The sequence below is a fragment of the Cervus elaphus genome, chromosome 18 (genome assembly GCF_910594005.1).
Source record: "Cervus elaphus chromosome 18, mCerEla1.1, whole genome shotgun sequence".
NCBI classification, from domain to species: Eukaryota; Metazoa; Chordata; class Mammalia; order Artiodactyla; family Cervidae; genus Cervus; species Cervus elaphus.
The window spans coordinates 119,340,263-119,357,816 of NC_057832.1; the positions used below are offsets into that span (position 1 = coordinate 119,340,263).

General features: G+C 49.9%; 1 protein-coding gene across 2 annotated transcripts in view; it reads right to left on the reverse strand.

Moving 5' to 3' along the window:
* The window catches only part of PRKAG2 (protein kinase AMP-activated non-catalytic subunit gamma 2), a 293,387-nt gene that overhangs the window by 238,174 nt on the left and 37,659 nt on the right, over positions 1 to 17,554 (reverse strand). The gene's annotated exons all lie outside the window — the stretch shown is intronic.

A 17,554-nucleotide genomic window follows, 5' to 3' on the forward strand; every position in this document is an offset into this window, starting at 1 on the left:
GGCACAGGCCACTCTGCTCTGGCCGCCAAGGTGCCAAAACAGACATGGCCAATGTCTTCACCTGTGTTTATTCTCGCTTCCAAAAATCTCCACTGACCCTTCACACTTCTTCAGACTCTGAGGTTTTCCACCTACTCTCCTGAGAGGGTAGAGGTCAGCGTTCTGGAAGGAGGAGCCCCAGGGGACCATGTTGGCAAGGCCGGAAGACCCAGGAAGACTGTAGTCAGCCCCACGGCCGGTCTCCGGAATATTCCTGCCTGTCTCCCATTCCCCCACCCCACGATTCACTGCCCCCAAATCAATCCCCCTAAACACTTCTTTCCAAACTTTACTCTCAGCACCCTCACCAGATCCAAAAGGACAAACCAAAACAAAAAGTAAGCAAACCTCCCCAAACACAAGTTCCGTATGACCTACCAGACAAACTCAGGGTCTCCAGGGTGCTGGGCCAGGCCCACCAGCCATCCAACCTTCCGACCTTGTGGGCTGGGCTGACCTGTCACCCAGGGGCCTCAGGGGACCTCACCATCCCCCACAGGCTTCGCCAGCATCTATAGGTTATGACCTGGCCTGTCTCTTGGAACTGATTTCTCAAGGGCTAGCTATCTCAACCTGCACAAGAGGTAACTGGGTAAAACCCTACCTATTGTACGAATAAGGACAATGCAGTTCAGGGAGGCTGAGACGCCAAGGTTACCGACAAACCAGTGACAACACCGGGACTCAGTGACCGGTGTATTTCCCTGCAGTCCTGACAGGTTCACATCCCACCCCATTTTGATCTGTTTACTTTTGGTCATTTGAATCTCCTGGCATTTCTGTGGCATAGGTCTATGACATGTGCAATTAAAAATAAGCAGAATTAGCTTGTACTCTTCAAGTCGGGAATTCCCCTTTGAGGAGTCCATCCCAAAGAAAATCTGAACTGCAAAAAAAGCTTTTGGCACAAGGCGCATCTGCAGCAAAGAGGAGGCCCAGATGCCACGTGAGTGCACAAGAAGAGGCGGGGCGTCTCGTCCAGGCTGCTCAGACAGGGCCACGTGGTGCTGTGAGGAAACCACCGCGGCGACGTCCAAGAAGCAAGCGACGTAAGGGATGCGGCCAGAGAATCGCTAATGAGGCACAGCATCGCCTCACCCTGTAAGGGACACAGAAGGCTGGAGACACATGTCACACACGCGTCAGCGCGCCCCCACCCAGCCCCGATGAGACAGCCCAGGGTTAGAGTCTGAGTGTTCTGTAATCTAACACAGGCCCTTTGCCGCGCCCCACTCCATCTTGGGCTGTGAGTCTGAAACTCAAGACGCTGCGTGCAAACTCAGTCCTGTGACCGGGCGCCACTGCAGGAGGGCAACCCCTGCCCTAACAGCAAAGGGACCCACAGCCCCGAGTCCAGATCTGCCCGGCGCTGGGCCTGTGTGTCACGCCCTCTGCCAATGCAGAGGACACAGGTTCGATTCCTGCTCCAGGAAGATCCCACATGCCGCAGGGCGACCAAGGCCGTGCACCACAGCTACTGAAGCCGCGAGCTTAGAGCCTGTACTCCACCAACAGGACACGCCACTGCAAGGAGAAGCCCGTGCACCGCGTGAAGGGCAGCCTCCACTGACCGCAACCAGAGAAAGCCTGTGCAGCAACAGAGGCCTGGCACAACCAAAAATCAGCCCGTCAGTCAGATGCTTCAGAAGGAAAAAAGGTCCAACCTCGGCCAAGGGCCTGGCTCCTGGCTGCACTAACCACACTTGTATTTCACTCGGAAGTGGGGGGGCCAGAAGAGGGGACAAGGCATGGTGTTGGCTTGGCACTGGCCTGGTCATCCACTGGCAGGGCATGGTGATGGCTTGGTGTTGGCTTGGCCATCCACTGGTATGGCATGGTGTTGGAATGGCACTGGCTTGGCCATCCACCTGCAATGACATCTGAGATGTTCTAGATCAAGCAGGGATGTTAGTGCTGTGACATCTGACTTTGGAACCCCATTTCTACACACAGCTTGTGGCCAGCGCTCCTGCATCTGCTCACTATGCAATACGTTAGGGGAGTTTGGTGGCTTCCCAGTTGACCAATCAAAAAATGGGCAGAAGACCTAAAGAGATATTTCTCTAAAAAAGACTTACAGATGGCCAAGAGGTACATGAGAAGATGCTCAACATTGCTAATCATTTGAGAAAAGCAAGTCAAAACTACAGTGAGGTACCACCTCACACCAATCAGACTGGCCATCATCAAAATGTCTAAATGATAAATGCCGGGGAAGGTGTGGAGAAAAGGGAACTCTTCCACGCTGTTGCATGTGTGCCAAGTCACTCAGTCGTGTCTGACTCTTTGCAACCCCAGGGACTGCAGCCCACCAGCTCCTCTGTCCATGGGATTCTCCAGGCAGGAATACTGGAGTGCGTTGCCATGCCCTCCTACAGGGGATCTTCCCGACAGCCACCGGGAAAGCCCCCCACACTGTTGGTGGGAATGTCAATTGGTGCAGCCACTATGGAGAACAGTAAGGAGGTTTCTCAAAAAACTAGAGCTACCATATGAACCAGTGATCCCGCTTCCTGGCATGTATCTAGAAAAGATGAAAGCTCTAATTTGAAAATATACATGCACCCCAACGTTCATAGCAGCACTATTTACAATAGCCAAGACATGGAAACAACTTAAACATCCATCACCAGATGAATGGATAAAGAAGATTCAGTATATATATGCCATGGAATTACTCATCCATAAAAAGAATGAAATAATGCCATTTGCAGCTATGTGGAATGGACCTAGAGATTATCCTACTGAGTAAAGTAAGTCAGACAGAGAAAGACAAATATATGATATCATTTATAGGTGGAATCCTTAAAAAAAAATAGTACAAATAAACTTATTTACAAAACAGAAATAGACCCACAGACACAGAACACTAAACTTGATAGTTACCAAAGAAGGAGGGATAAATTGAGAATTTGGGATGAACAGATAAAAACTGCTATATATAAAATAGATAAACAAGAAAGACTTACCTTATATAAAATAGATAAACAAGAAGGACCTACTGTTTAGCACAGGGAACTATGATATACTCAGTTATCTTGTAATAACCTATAACGGAAAGAATCTGAAAAAGAATACATATATCTACCTGTATTTACCTATATCTGAATCACTTTCTTGGAGAAAGAAATGGCAACCCACTGCAGCATTCTTGCCTGGGAAATCCCATGGACAGGAGGATCTGGTGGGTTAGAGTCCATGGGGTCGCAAAGGGTTGTAAACAACTTAGCAACTGAACAACAACTTCGTTGCACACCTGAAACACTGTAAATAAACTCTACTTCAAAAAAAGTAAAATAAAATATCCCAATGAGGAATCAACATGCAGAAGAGGGCCACTTGGGACCTGGAACATCTTTAGTGACATCTATGGCAGAGGACATATTAATCAGCTCAGGGAGGGTTAAAGCTCTTTCTCACTGGCAAAATGAGTGGTGTCAAGGCAAGGGCTGGCTCAGGAGGCCGGCATGGGCTGCAGCAGCCTGGAGAAAAGCAGTCAGAGAATCCAGCCAGTCCCCCGCCCCCGCCACACACACACACACAGACACACACACACACACAGACACACACACACACACACGCAGTCAGAGAATCCAGCCAGTCCCCCGCCCCCGCCACACACACACACACAGACACACACACAGACACACACACACACACACGCAGTCAGAGAATCCAGCCAGTCCCCCGCCACACACACACACACACACACACACACACACACACACACACACACACACACACACACACACACACACACACACACACACACACACACACACACACACACACACACACACACACACACACACACACACACACACACACACCCGCAGCCCTCGAGGCCACGATGCCCACATCCTGGGCCTTGGATGCTTGAACTCTGCTGTTGGGTCGGCCAGTCCCGCCCCAAGGACACCTCTGAGTTCTGCTCAGAGTGAATCTACTGAAGGGCAGCAGGACTGCCTCTGAGCTGCAGTAGGTAGTTCCTAACCATCCGTAAGGGTTTAGCAAACTTAGATCAAAGATTTCCTCTCATTGTAACATATCACCCGGCACTGAGGCTGCCAGGATGGGGGTGGTAGGGGAACACATGGCCCTATCCACCTCCAGTACCAGAGGCCACTGATAGTTATCAAAGTCCCCAGGTGTTTCCTAAGCAGCCAAATTGGCTCAGAACCTTTTGCCACTCAGCCACTCCCTTGATACCTCCATCCAGGTAGAACCAGCAGTTCCAGAACTCTTGAACTGCAAAGACATTTGGAATCAGCGGGATCTCATGCCCTGATCTTAATGGAGAGGAACCAGAAACAAACCAACCCCAACCCCAAAGGGTAACAGTCTCTCCATCTTTCACAGCCTTGTCCTGGACTCTCGTAGGTCTTTAGACTCACCCCTGGAGCCCCACAGGGGGACGTGCTCCTGGGTCACAAGCTCCCCTGAGCCGTGAACATCGAGCAGGGTGCTTGAGGCCCTCCTCCATGGAAGTGCACTGACCACACACACACACACACACACACACACACACACACACGTGTTACAGCGCTTGCGTCTGGAGCACATCACCTGCCGGATCACAGGGTCACCACCATCAAGTAATGAGGAACATGTGCAAGCTCCGGGCTTCCCTGGTGTGGGCTCAGTTGGTAAAGAATATGCCTGCAAAGCAGGAGACCCAGGTTCAATTCCTGGGTTGGGAAGATCCCCAGGAGACTGGAATGGCAACCCACTCGAGTATTCCTGCCTGGAGCATTCCATGGACAGAGGAGCCTGGCGGGACACAGATCATGGGGTCACAAAGAGTCGGACACGACTGAGAGACTAACATACGCACCGCATGCAAGCTCCAAATTGCATGCCCACACTGGGCAGGGACTTGCCCGAGGCCACGTGGCTGGGTGCCCAGAGGCCCAGGCCTAGGACTCGGGTGCTCTGGACTTTGACCCCCTGCACCTGCCAAGAAGGAGCTCAGCCCCGCCTGCTGGAACACCGGGTTTGTTCACACGGCCCCGCAGTGGCCTCTCCCCTAATTTCAGTCCAGACAAGCGCAGGTGTGCAAGGTGCAGAGGGCAGGGTAGACGGGGAAGGATCTGCCATTCCTGCTGGCAGCCAGAAAGGACCAGGCACACGAAAGGAGCGCGGATGGACTGGGGGGTGAACAGGCGACACAGGCTCAGGCGTTTGCCCGTCACAGCCGGCACGGGCCTCTTGGGCTCGCGGGGGTCTTCGCGAAGCCCACCCCCACCCCCGCCGGCCACAGAGACTCTCCCTCCCAGGCTCCTGCAGGCTCCTCCCGCCTGCATCTCGAGCCCAGGGCTCCAGGGGAGTCCACACGATTCTGAACACAGCAAGTCTCCACCTGAATGTTTCATCCAGGTCACTGCTGACCGAGGAGGAAGCTCCTCAGATCTGAGACGCGGGGGGGCCGCCGTCCGGGAGGACAGCGTGCTCACCTTCACGGGAGCAGCGTGGCACTAAGGAAGCCCCCCGTATTCTTCTCTGCCTCTGCAGTTAAACACACAGGATGGGCTCGCAAAGGACCCCCATCTGCAGGGGGTCTCCACCGTCCACCACAGCTCTAGCTCCATCTCGCCAAGGCCCTCCCCCCTCCTCACAATGAGTATCCAGGGGACCCTCAAACACATGTCAGCCTCAGGCTGGGTTTCTGGGACACAAGACAAGTAGAAGACGAGACTCCCCCGTCTCGTGGACCTCAGTCCTGGCCAGGAGGAAGGTCATGGAGACAAGGAATAACGTTGCAGCACCTCATGCAGTGTGGACAGTGGCCACCATAATAGTGTCCAGAAGGAAGTGGCTGCTTTGGATGGAAGCCGTAACAGAAGTACTTCATGCAAGGAGCAAGGTTGAGGCGGAGAGCTAAGAAGCAGCAAGTGAACAGAGGCCCTGGAGGGTCCTGGCATTTGGTCAGGCTCCCTCTTTGGTCCCTGGACTGGAGAAGGAAATGGCAACCAACTCCAGTATTCTTGCTTGGAGAATCCCCACGGACAGAGGACCCTGGTGGGCTACAGTCCACGGGGTAGCAAAGAGTAGGACACCACTGGGCAACTAATACATCTTGGACGTGCTGCCAAGGCTCTGGAAGGCTCAGGAAGGCTCCAGAAACTAGATCTTCCATTGAAGCCAGAAGGCAGACTTGGCTCATCCAGAGTCAAGGGGCTGACAGGCTGAGCTTGGCTAGACTCAGGCAAATGCTCCAGTTCTGGAAGCCTGTGACCTCAAACTGTCTCAAAGGCACTGCTGAACAGATGGTCTGGGCTGCTCAGGTGGTGGTGGAAGGCCAGGCTAGTGCTAAATAGGCCCCCGTCTTCCTGAACTAATTGAAACCAACACAAATCACCTTGGGCACAAAACAATTTTTTTGTCCAGGGCGCCCTCTGTCACCGTGGTCCTCGAGCACGCCTTCTCTGAGACAAGCTGGGCTCATCTCCCTATGTCCTTCCTCATCCTTTTAAACCAGATGCTGCTATCCTACGTCTCCCCGCCCCCGGGCCCCTGCCTGCAGGCATTCCTATGAAAGATGTAGGAACAGGAAGGTTCGTGTACCCAGATTTGTTGGCTACAAAGATTCCCTGTCAATTAATTTTTCTAAAAATGGAATAAACACTAAAAGTTGAGCTGAAACTTAGAACACATTTAACACTTTTAAAAGAAGTCAGATGACACCACCCTTACGGCAGAAAGTGAAGAAGAACTAAAGAGCCTCTTGATGAAAATGAAAGAGGAGAGTGAAAAAGTTGACTTAAAGCTCAACATTCAGAAAACAAAGATCATGGCATCCGGTTCCATCACTTCATGGCAAATAGATGAAGAAACAGTGGCTGACTTTATTTTGGGGGGCTCCAAAATCACTGCAGATGGTGACTGCAGCCATAAAATTAAAAGATGCTTACTCCTTGGAAGGAAAGTTATGACCAACCTAGACAGCATATTAAAAAGCGGAGACATTACTTTGCCAACAAAGGTCCATCTAGATAAGGTTATGTTTTTTCCAGTGATCATGTATGGATGTGAGAGTTGGACTATAAAGAAAGCTGAGCACTGAAGAATCGATGCTTTTGAACTGTGGTGTTGGAGAAGACTCTTCAGAGTCCCTTGGACTGCAAGAAGATCCAACCAGTCCATCCTAAAGGAAATCAGTCCTGAATGTTCATTGGAAGGACTGATCTCCTCCAATACATTGGCCACCTGATACGAAGAACTGACTCATTTGAAAAGACCCTGATGCTGGGAAAGATGGAAGGTGAGAGGAGAAGGGGACGACAGAGGATGAGATGGTTGGATGGCATCACCGACTCAATGGACATGAGTTTGAATAAACTCTGTGAGTTGGTGATGGACAGGGAGACCTGGCATGCTGCAGTCTATAGGGTCGCAAAGAGTCAGACACGACTGAGCAACTGAACTGAATTGAACTGAAAAGAAGTCTCTCAGAATGTATCATATGGAACTGAGTCTCATACCCCTCAAAGATGTGTGGGAGCCCTGACCCCCAGGACCTTATTAGGAAATAGGGCCTTTACAGAAGCAATCAAGTTAAAGTGAGAGCGTAGGGTGGGCCCGAGTTCACTATGATGGTGTCCTTATAAAAAGGGGGATTCAAACACAGATACAGACATGTAGGGCTTCCTTGGTGGCTCAGCGAAAGATAATCTACCTGCAATGCAGGAACTGCAGGAAATGTAGGTTCGATCCCTGGATCAGGAAGATCCCCTGGAGGAGGGCATGGCTACCCACTCCAGTATTCCTGCCTGGAGAATCCCCATGGACAGAGGAGCCTGGCCGGCTGGTCCCTGGGGTCGCAAAGAGCCAGACACGACTGAAGTGACAGAGTATGCATGCACACAGACATGTAGAGAGGGAAGACGACCGCCGTGAACCTAGGACTGACGTCTGAAATAGACGTTCCCTAGCACGGTCTTGCCCACCCCTAGCATGGCCCGCCCATGACCTGATTGCAGACTTCCCACCCCAGATCTGGGAGACAATAAATGTCTGCAGTTCCGAGCCCCCCCAGGTTTGTGATGCTTTGTTACGGCAGCCCCAGGACAGTCACCCACTTGCTCTTTCGTTTTTTCACAGCTTTATTAAGATAGAATTCACATGCCATACAATTCAGCCAATTACGTGCACGATAACTGGTCTTAAGTCTTTCACACACCTGTGTAACCACCACCACAATGAATGTTAAAGCATTTTCATCACCCCAAAAGAAGCCTCGTGCCTACTAGGGGTCACTCCCACACTCCTCTCCTCCCCCAGCCCACAGCAACTACGGATCTACATTGGGTATCGGTGGACTTGCCACTTGTGAACACTTCTTTTTTTTTAAATAGTCAATTACTGGGCACCCAAGTGCCACCCCTCCTTTTTATTTGACTGTGCCAAGCCTTAGTTGCGGCATGTCAGATCTTCGTTCCCGTGTTTAGTATCTTTTTTTTTTTAAGTTGCAGCATGCAGGACCCAGTTTCCTGACCAGGGATTGAACACTCTGCATTGGGAGCAGTCTTAACCACTGGATGACCGGGGAAATCCCTAAACACTTCTTATAAATGGAACCATTCACCCTGTGGTCTCTTTTGACTGAATTCCTTGTCTTCCTAAACAGAACATAACTCAGCTATTTAAAGAGGTCAGTACTATACTGCGGGGTCAGGGGGATGGACGGGAGATGGGGTGGAGAGGGAAGGGGAGGTGTGGGGACCTGCTGGCCTCGGGATCGAAGTCGGATCTGTTCCCCACTCTCTGGTTCTGCGACCTTAAGTGACCTCCTACTTAACCTGGCCCAGAGTCCCTTCCTTTATAAAGACACAATTGCAGTCTCAGAGCCAAGCGATGACTCAGCGACCACACGTGTGCGGGCCTGGCACCGCTGGCTTTACCATCAGTCCACTTCTCAGGCCTTGAGGATAAGTCACCACTTACTAAGTGCTTAGTCGCTCAGTCATGTCCGACTCTTTGTGACCCCATGGACCCACCAGGCTCCTCTGTTCATGGGGATTCTACAGGCAAGAATACTGGAGTGGGTGGCCATGCATCATTTAATACAGAGGTGGAGTCTGGGATACTGGGGCAGGTAAGTCCTGGAGGGGGGACCCTTTCACGGAATTCCCCAAAGTGCTGCACCTACTCATAGTTGATGAAAAAGGCTCTACATGAAGTAGCCTAATGCTGGGTTCTGTGAATCAAACAGCACAAACAATGACAGCTTTGATCGGATTCTTCTGTCTCCTGCCTCACACTTAGCTTCTAAAGCTGCTCTCATTTCCAGAGACTCCTCATCTTCCACCTTCTCTAGGAAGGAGCCCGACCACCACCCTCGAGGTCCCGACCACCCAGCTCACCGTCCACCCCCTGTGATGTGGGGCTGGGGCAGACCCATGGCAGTCTCCCCACCGCCCGACGGCCCTGCTCACGAGGAGGGAGAAGGTCACATCTCGGGGGCCCAACGTCATCATCAGGCTCAGTGACCAGGATGTGGACACCCAAACGACACGCGGGTGCTGCGGGGACGGGGGGCAGCCAGCAGCAGGGGCCGCCCTCGCAGGCTCTATGACATGAACCACGAAGCCCAGTCTGGCCTCTGTCTGCGGTCGCTGCCCCCGCCACGTGCCAGGTGCGTGGTGGACACAGACCCCTCCATGTAGACAGGAAAGCAGAGCCCAAGGAGACGGAGCCTCAGCCTCCAGACCATCACAGGCCTTGTCTCCCCGGAAACTTCATGCCTCAGCGACACGCAAGGCTGGGGAGGGGGCTGGGAAGAAATGACACCCTTGGTCTGGTTCTCAAGCCTTCCTCAGCCTGATGCTGTGGTCCGGCCCCCTCCCCACCCCCAGGTTGAGCCCGGAGGACCCCCTCCCCCATGGCTGGGAGCTGGAAGGGAGGTGGAGCCCACCCCCAGCTAAGTCCCTGGTCTAACGGCCCCTACCCCAGAGGGCACATCGGGGTCTGCAGGGGCGCCTTCTCAAAACATGGCTGCCCAGGGCCCCTCTAGAACCGCTGAATCGGAATGTCTGGGGCTGAGAACGGGGGGACTGAGACACACCCTAATTAAGAGCCTATGGTGCAGTCCAGCACCTCACTGCAAAGATGGGCAAGCAAGCACAGGGAGAAGACCGCTCAGGGGCCCTCCTAGTCACAAAGTCCCCAAGAAAGGAAATATGAAGTCAGAAGTCTGCGTCTTCCTTGTAAGAAGGAATCCAGTGTTGATTTAATGCAAACTAAGCGGCAATCACTTGACCGAATTCAAACCAAGCGGCGGAGGATGCAATGGTTGGATGGCATCACCGACTCAATGGACCTGAATGTGCGCAAACTCCTGGAGACAGTGGAGGACAGAGGCATCTGGCGTGCTGCGGTCCATGGGGTCGCAAAGCGTCGGACGCGTTGAGCAACTGAGCAGCAACAACAAAGCAACGGGCACTTAGATTTTGGTTATTCACGGGCAGTGCAGTAAATGGCCCTCAATCCTGAATCTTTATAATATTCTAAGACGGGGAAAACTTCTGAGCTGGAAGCTTTGGTAACAGGCTAGGGCCAAAGCGCCCAATACAGGCTGCACTGTGTCCTAGTTGGCCTCCCACTACGTGTCATTGTGCCTGAATCCCACATCCAAATTCTAAGAGGGTACACATGTGCTTGGGTTACAGTGGTTGCATTACATCAGGTGTGCGAAATAGACTGCAGACAAGCGTGTGACGTCAGAAGACTGGAATCCCAGGGGAGAGAGCACTAACTCATAATGCGTGGCCAGTGCTCTCGAAATTGTGACCAGCCCGTGCTAACATCACAGCCGCCTCCCTGTGGAGCCCCCACCATGGACAGCAGGCCAGCCGTGCAGCTTGCCTTTCCCAGAAATGCTGCTGTGTCCCTCCCCAGGGAAGCTTCAGGAGCTGTCCGGAGTTCTGATAGCCCCTCATCCCTCTGATGACAAGGACTCAGACAGGAACCGCGTCTTCCGCCTGGGTTCCCAGAACAAACTGGAAGCCATGGCTGCCCGTGCTGGACGCAGAGATGGGAGAGAAATGCGCGTCTGCCGTTGCTCACGGCTGAGGCTAGAGTCATGTGTCACCCTAGGGTATTCGGCCGACACACTCTATTTTTCTGCATCTACTCTCTATTCCTATAAAACCTCAGTAGAAATTACTGTACTTTCAAGTGGTTTGCATGGCTTGCTCGCCCTGCTGTGCTATCTGAATCCATTTGGATTGAGGGGTCCTCTGAGAGCGAGCCCTGAACCCAAACACAACACAGCTTTGGTTTTCTTCAACAAATTCATTTCATGCTATTCTCTACGTGTTAATACTTTGTATGTGTTGTATCCTCAATGACACCTTTTAAAAAATTATTTATTTTTGGCTGTGTTGGGCCTTTGTGGCTGCTCAGGATTTTTCCAAGGACTACTCTCAAGTTGTGGTGCCAGGGTTTCCATTGTGGTGGCTTCTCTTGTTGCAGAGCGTGGACTCTAGGGCGTGCGGGCTTCAGCAGCTGCGGGTCCCGGGCTCCAGAGCACAGACTCAGTAGCTGTGGCAACCAGGCTTAGCTGCTCCATAGCATGTGGGATCTTCCTGGACCAAGGATTGGACCCGTGTCTCCTGCGTTGATAGGCAGATTCTTTACCACTGAGCCACCAGGGAAGCCCCTCAAGGATATCCTAAGTAAGGCTACGCCGATCCTTTTGTAACTACTCATAACGCTTAATGTCTATGTCAGACCTCCACTCGGCTGGGTTGAACTCAACAAGTACGCGCTGGACACTTGGTATACCAGGCACACAGGTGAGGCAGACACAAAGAGAAAAGGCAAAGTCCGCCCTTCAAGCAAGGGCTTGTCTAGGAAAAACACACTCGAGACAGAATTTTTGTCTAAAAGGCCCAAGAGCTGGGATTTCCCTGGTGGTCCAGTGGTTGAAACTCTGTGCTTCCACTGCGGGAGGCATGGGTTGGATCTCCGGTTGGGGAACTAAGATTCTGCAGGCCATGCAGCACAGACAAAAAAACAAAAAATATAAATAACAACAAACAAATAAATAAAGGCCTAAGCCTACTGCCTCGGAACAGGACGCTTCCCGCCCTGCTCTCTCTGTGGATTTCCTCTGGACCCCTATTCCTTCACAGCCCACGCTCCCCACTACGGTTCTGTCTGGGGCATCCTTCCCCGAGAACCAACAGATTAGGTAAAGGTATGCCCAGAACTGTAGACACTGGAGCTTCAAATCCGGGTCACTGGAAGCCAGGTCACACTTCCTGCACTGCCTCTTCCTGTCCCCAATGCCACCAAACAAAAATTAGTACCCAGGCAACCAGTAGGTGCTCTTGGTTTGGGCAAACCAGCATTGGTTTGCCCAGAAGAACTGTCCTGGTTTTAAAACAGATAGTCCCGCATCTCTAGAAACCCTTTGGTCCCAGGCAAATCAGGACAGAGGGTCACCCTAAAAGGTAGGTGGCCTCTCCTGCTGCCCTCCACCTTCCTCCCCCGCCCTGTGAGGTCCTGGGCATATCAGTGTATCCACCACCCTGGCTTTGGCTCCATACCCATCCACGCCCTCCTCTGTGTCTCTCCCCTCTTCCAGATCCACTCATTTCACCCATTTCCTCTATTTCCCAGCTCTTTGGTAGCTAAGGAAATCCCCTCACACTTTCCCTTCCTCTCTTTCTGTTTCATTTCTAATGTAAAAATTTACCCTAATCATCGAAAAAGCAAGAGAATTCCAGAAAAACATCTACTTCTGCTTCATTGACTAAGCTGAAGCCTTTGACTGTGTAGATCACAAAAAACTGTGGAAAATGCTTCAAGAAATGGGAATACCAGACCACCTGACCTGCCTCCTGAGAAACCTTGGATGCAGGTCAGGAAGCAACCAGACATGGAACAAAGAACTGGTTCCTAATTGGGAAAGGAGTACGTCAAGGCTACATATTGTCACCCTGCTTATTTAACTTATATGCAGAGTACATCATGCAAAATGCCGGGCTGGATGAAGCACAAGCTGGAATCAGGATTGCCAGGAGAAATATCAATCACCTTCGATACGCAAATGACACCACCCTTATGGCAGAAAACAAAGAGGAGTTAAACAGCCTCTTGATGAAGGTGAAAGAGGAAAGCGAAAAAGCTGGCTTAAAACAACTTTCAAAAAACTAAGATCATAGCATCCGGTCCCATCACTTCATGGCAAATAGATGGGGAAACAATGGAAACAGTGACAGACTTTATTTTCTTGGGCTCCAAAATCACTGCGGATAGTGACTGCAGCCATGAAATTAAAACACACTTGTTCCTTGGAAGAAAAGCTATGACCAACCTAGACAGTGTATTAAAAAGCAGAGACATTACTTTGCCAACAAAGGTCCATCTAGTCAAAGCTATGGTTTTTCCAGGAGTCATGTATCAATGTGAGAGTTGAACTATAAAGAAGGCCAAGTGCTGAAGAACTGATGCTTTTGAACTGTGGTGTTGGAGAAGACTCTTGAGAATCCCTCGGACAGCAAGGAGATCCAACCAGTCCATCCTAAAGGAAATCAGTCCTGAATGTTCATTGGAAGGACTGATCCTGAAGCTGAAGCTCCAGTACTTTGGCCACCTGATAAGAGCCGACTCATTGGAAAAGACCCTGAAGCTGGGAAAGATTCAGGGCAGGAGGAGAAGGGGACGACAGAGGATGAGATGGTTGGATGGCATCACTGACTTAATGGACAGGAGTTTGAGCAAACTCCGTGAGAGGGTGAAGCACAGGGAAGCCTGGCGTGCTGCAGTTCGTGGGGTCTCAAAGAGTCCAACATGACTGAACAACAACAATCACTGAATAAGAAGGAAGCCAGTGATTTGTGTTTATCAAGAAAACATAGGGACTTCCCTAGCAATCCAGTGGTTAAGACTTCACCTTACATGCAGGAGGTGCAGGTTCGATCCCTGGTCAGGGAGCTAAGATCATACATATCTCAGGCCAGAAAACCAAAACATAAAACAAAAGCAACATTGTAACAAATCCAGTAAAGACTTAAAAAAAATAAAAATAAAAAAGGCCCACAACAAAAAGACATTAAAAAAATAAAGAACAAGCACTTCAACTTCAAAGAAAAAATGTTTTTAAAAAAAAATAATTGCTATAAGTGAAAATAAAAGTTTTAAGATGAAATTAAACATAAATACCAGGAGTCGAATATACGGCGGATGTCTAGAAGCCCCTTGAGGGTTTTCATAACATGACTCTTCTTACATTTTTTCCATGTACCTCTTCCTCTTCCTCAAATCAAACTTGCTTTTCATAAAATGCCACTTTGGAGATAAAACCTCACTGCAACTCCATTTAGTCTCCTGCTTTTTAATTACTGTATTCACTCATCCATTCATTCGGCAGAGTGTTTTGCTAACATCACAAATGTGCATCTTGGCAGAGCCCACAGCCAGGAAAGGCCATATTTCAGTCAAAGGCCACCTTCCTTGTCCACTGGCCAAGAGATATCAGGATGAGAAACAACCCAGGATGGAAAACTAAAGCCAGAGAAACAGAGAAAGCAGGTGTGCAGGCGAGAACTAAAGTCAAACGGGACCTTTGGTTCCAAATGTCCTGTAGCCACTGGCTCTCAATCCCAGATGCAGGTCACCTGGGCAATTAACAAACAACAAAACCCCAATGTCCAATCTCAGAGTTTCTAATTTAATGGATTTAAATTACTGCAGCTGGGTCCTGGGAGTTTAAAATGTCCCGGGACTTCCCTGGTAGCTCAGACAGTAAAGAATCCACCTGCAATGCTGGAGATCCCCTGGAGAAGGAAACGGCAATCCACTCCAGTATTCTTGCTTGGAGAATTCCATGGACAGAGCAGAGGAGGCTGGTAGGCTACAGTCCCTGGGGTCGCAAAAAGTCAGACACGACTCAGCAATTAAACAATAACAACAACGGGTGAGTCTAATGAGCAGCCAAGGCTGAGTCACTGCTGTACACCAAGAAAAATAAAGCACAATGGAGTACAGATTGTTCTGTTTTACATAGAGAAGAAATCAGTTCCTAGATAGAAGCTCAGCTTTTCTGAGCACACATTCCAAGAGAAATGTCTTGAGAGGGCCTTAGTAGAACCTGGATGGCTGTCACCTTTTCCAGAGCGGCTGCCACGCCATCCCCTGCTTGGCTCTGCGTCCAGGGGTCTCCCGGGGACCCCAGGGCAGACAAGGTCAGTGCTGCGGTTCCTCGGACGCACCTCGGGCTATGCCGGGTTCCAGTTCTGCAACAGATGTGACGGACCAGCTTCACCCCGCTTCCCTCTCCGGGCATCCTGCCCAGAAAACACAGGAGTAACAATGCAGGTCGATGTGAGTCAAGGATTCAAGCTCACGCTGGAATAGAGGCAGGATCTCAGTGGATCCCGGGGCTCTGGGCATCATCAACTCCTTCAACAAGGAGCCACCAGCACCTGCTGCCCAGGAGGAGGCCTGAGCCTGGAATGAGTGCAACCCCATGTCCACGGGTCTCCACGCTTTTGTGAGGAAGACCTGCATCTCAGGGGTCTCGATCGGGCACCGGGGTGAACGTCAAGTCCCAGACAACAAGTGTGGGTGGGGGTCTCAGAAAGCGGCACTGATACTTTATGCATCCAATCCAGATCCTGATATACGGGAAGTGCTAAGCAAAGGCTTGCTGAAAGAATGAGTTTGTGTTCAGTTGCTCGGTCGTATCTGACTCTTCGTCATCCCATGGACTGCAGCACGCCAGGCTTCCCTGTCTTTCACCATCTCCCAGAGTTTGCTGAAACTCACGTCCATCAAGTCAGTGATGCCATCCAACCATCTCATCTAGTTTATTGCATGAAAAAAAAAAAAAGACTGACCCAAAAAGCCCATCTCCCTGAGGAAACAATGCTAGAAAACATGGGAAAGCAAATATGAGGGAAAAAAAGGAATTTCTGCAGATTTAGGAAACTTACATCTGACAATGGCCTTATCTCAACTCTTTCGCCCTCCCTTCAGGGTTTTTGACTTCATTAAAACATTAATATGAAACTACCAATACATAAGTCACTTGGGGTGTTCTGAGGATTCTTAGATAAGATACTAAAAGTATAGGTAACAAAAGAAAAAACAGAATTGGACTTCATCAAAATTAAAAACTTGTCTGCTTCAAAAGAAAAACCACTAAAAAAGTGAAGAGACAACCTACAGAATGAAAGAAAATATTTGCAAATCATATATCTGATGAGACTTGTATCCTGAATATATAAAGAACTCTTAAATTCAATAATAAACAGACATCCCAACTTTGGCAAAGGATATGAATAGACATTTCTCCAAGGAAGATTTACAAATGTCTAAATAGCATATGACAAGATGCTTAACATTAGTCATTAGAGAAATGCAAGTCAAAGCTACAATAAGATATAATACTCTGGCCACCTGATGCGAAGAGTCAACTCACTGGAAAAGACCCTGATGCTGGGAAAGATTGAGGGCAAGAGGAGAAGGGGACAGCAGAGGATGAGATGGTTGGTTGGCATCACTGACTCAATGGACATGAATTTGAGCAAGCTCCAGGAGATGGTGAAGGACAGGGAAGCCTGGCGTGCTGCAAGTCGCAACTGAGCAACTGAACAACCACCGCAGCACAGAAACTTAAACATGAATGTCTATGGCAGCAATATCCCTAAAGGCCAAAAGCTGAAAACAACTCAAATATCCTTCGGCTGATAGAGGGATAAGCAGAATGATGTACAATCACCCACACACTGGAATATTGATCAGCCACAAAAGGAAAGCAATACAGACACACACAGCTAGTTGGCCCTCCCCATCCATCAGTCGCACATTCACAAATCAAACCAGTGGCGGCTCAAAATTATTAGGAAAAAAATTCAAGTTCCAAAATGCAAAACCTGAATTTGCATCTTCATTTACATCATATTAGGTACCATAAGTATCATCTCTAGTATCCAGGAAGATGAGTATCGGTTGGATGACAACACTGTGCCATTTTATACAAGGGGCTTGAGCATCCAAAGATTCTGGTATTGGAAGGGCGTCCTGCAACTAGTCCCCCCAGAGAAACCGAGGGACGACTGTACTAGAACATGGATGAACCTCAGAAACATTATTGTAAGGGAAAGAAACCAGTCACAAGAGATCACATGTTCTATGCTTCCATTTACGTGAAAGTCCAGAGGAGAGAAATCTACACAGACAGAGTTGCTCAGGGCTGGGGGTGGGGGGCATGGAGTGGGGTACGGAGAAGAGATAAAGGGTAAGGGGTTTCTCTTGGGGGAGATGAGACTATTCTAGAATTGACTGTGGTGGTTGCACAACTTTGTGAATTGTGCACTTTAAACGGGTGAATTTTTGCTGTATCTCAACAAAGCTTTTTATTAGAGGGAGAGAGAAGGTGTAAGAGGGTCAACGAAACCACAACACCAGCAACAATGCTGAGACCATCTCTCACCTTCCAGACTGGCAAAAGTGAAGACGCACACCCACACGGTGTCAGCAGGCCTAAGAGAAACAGGCGTTCCCA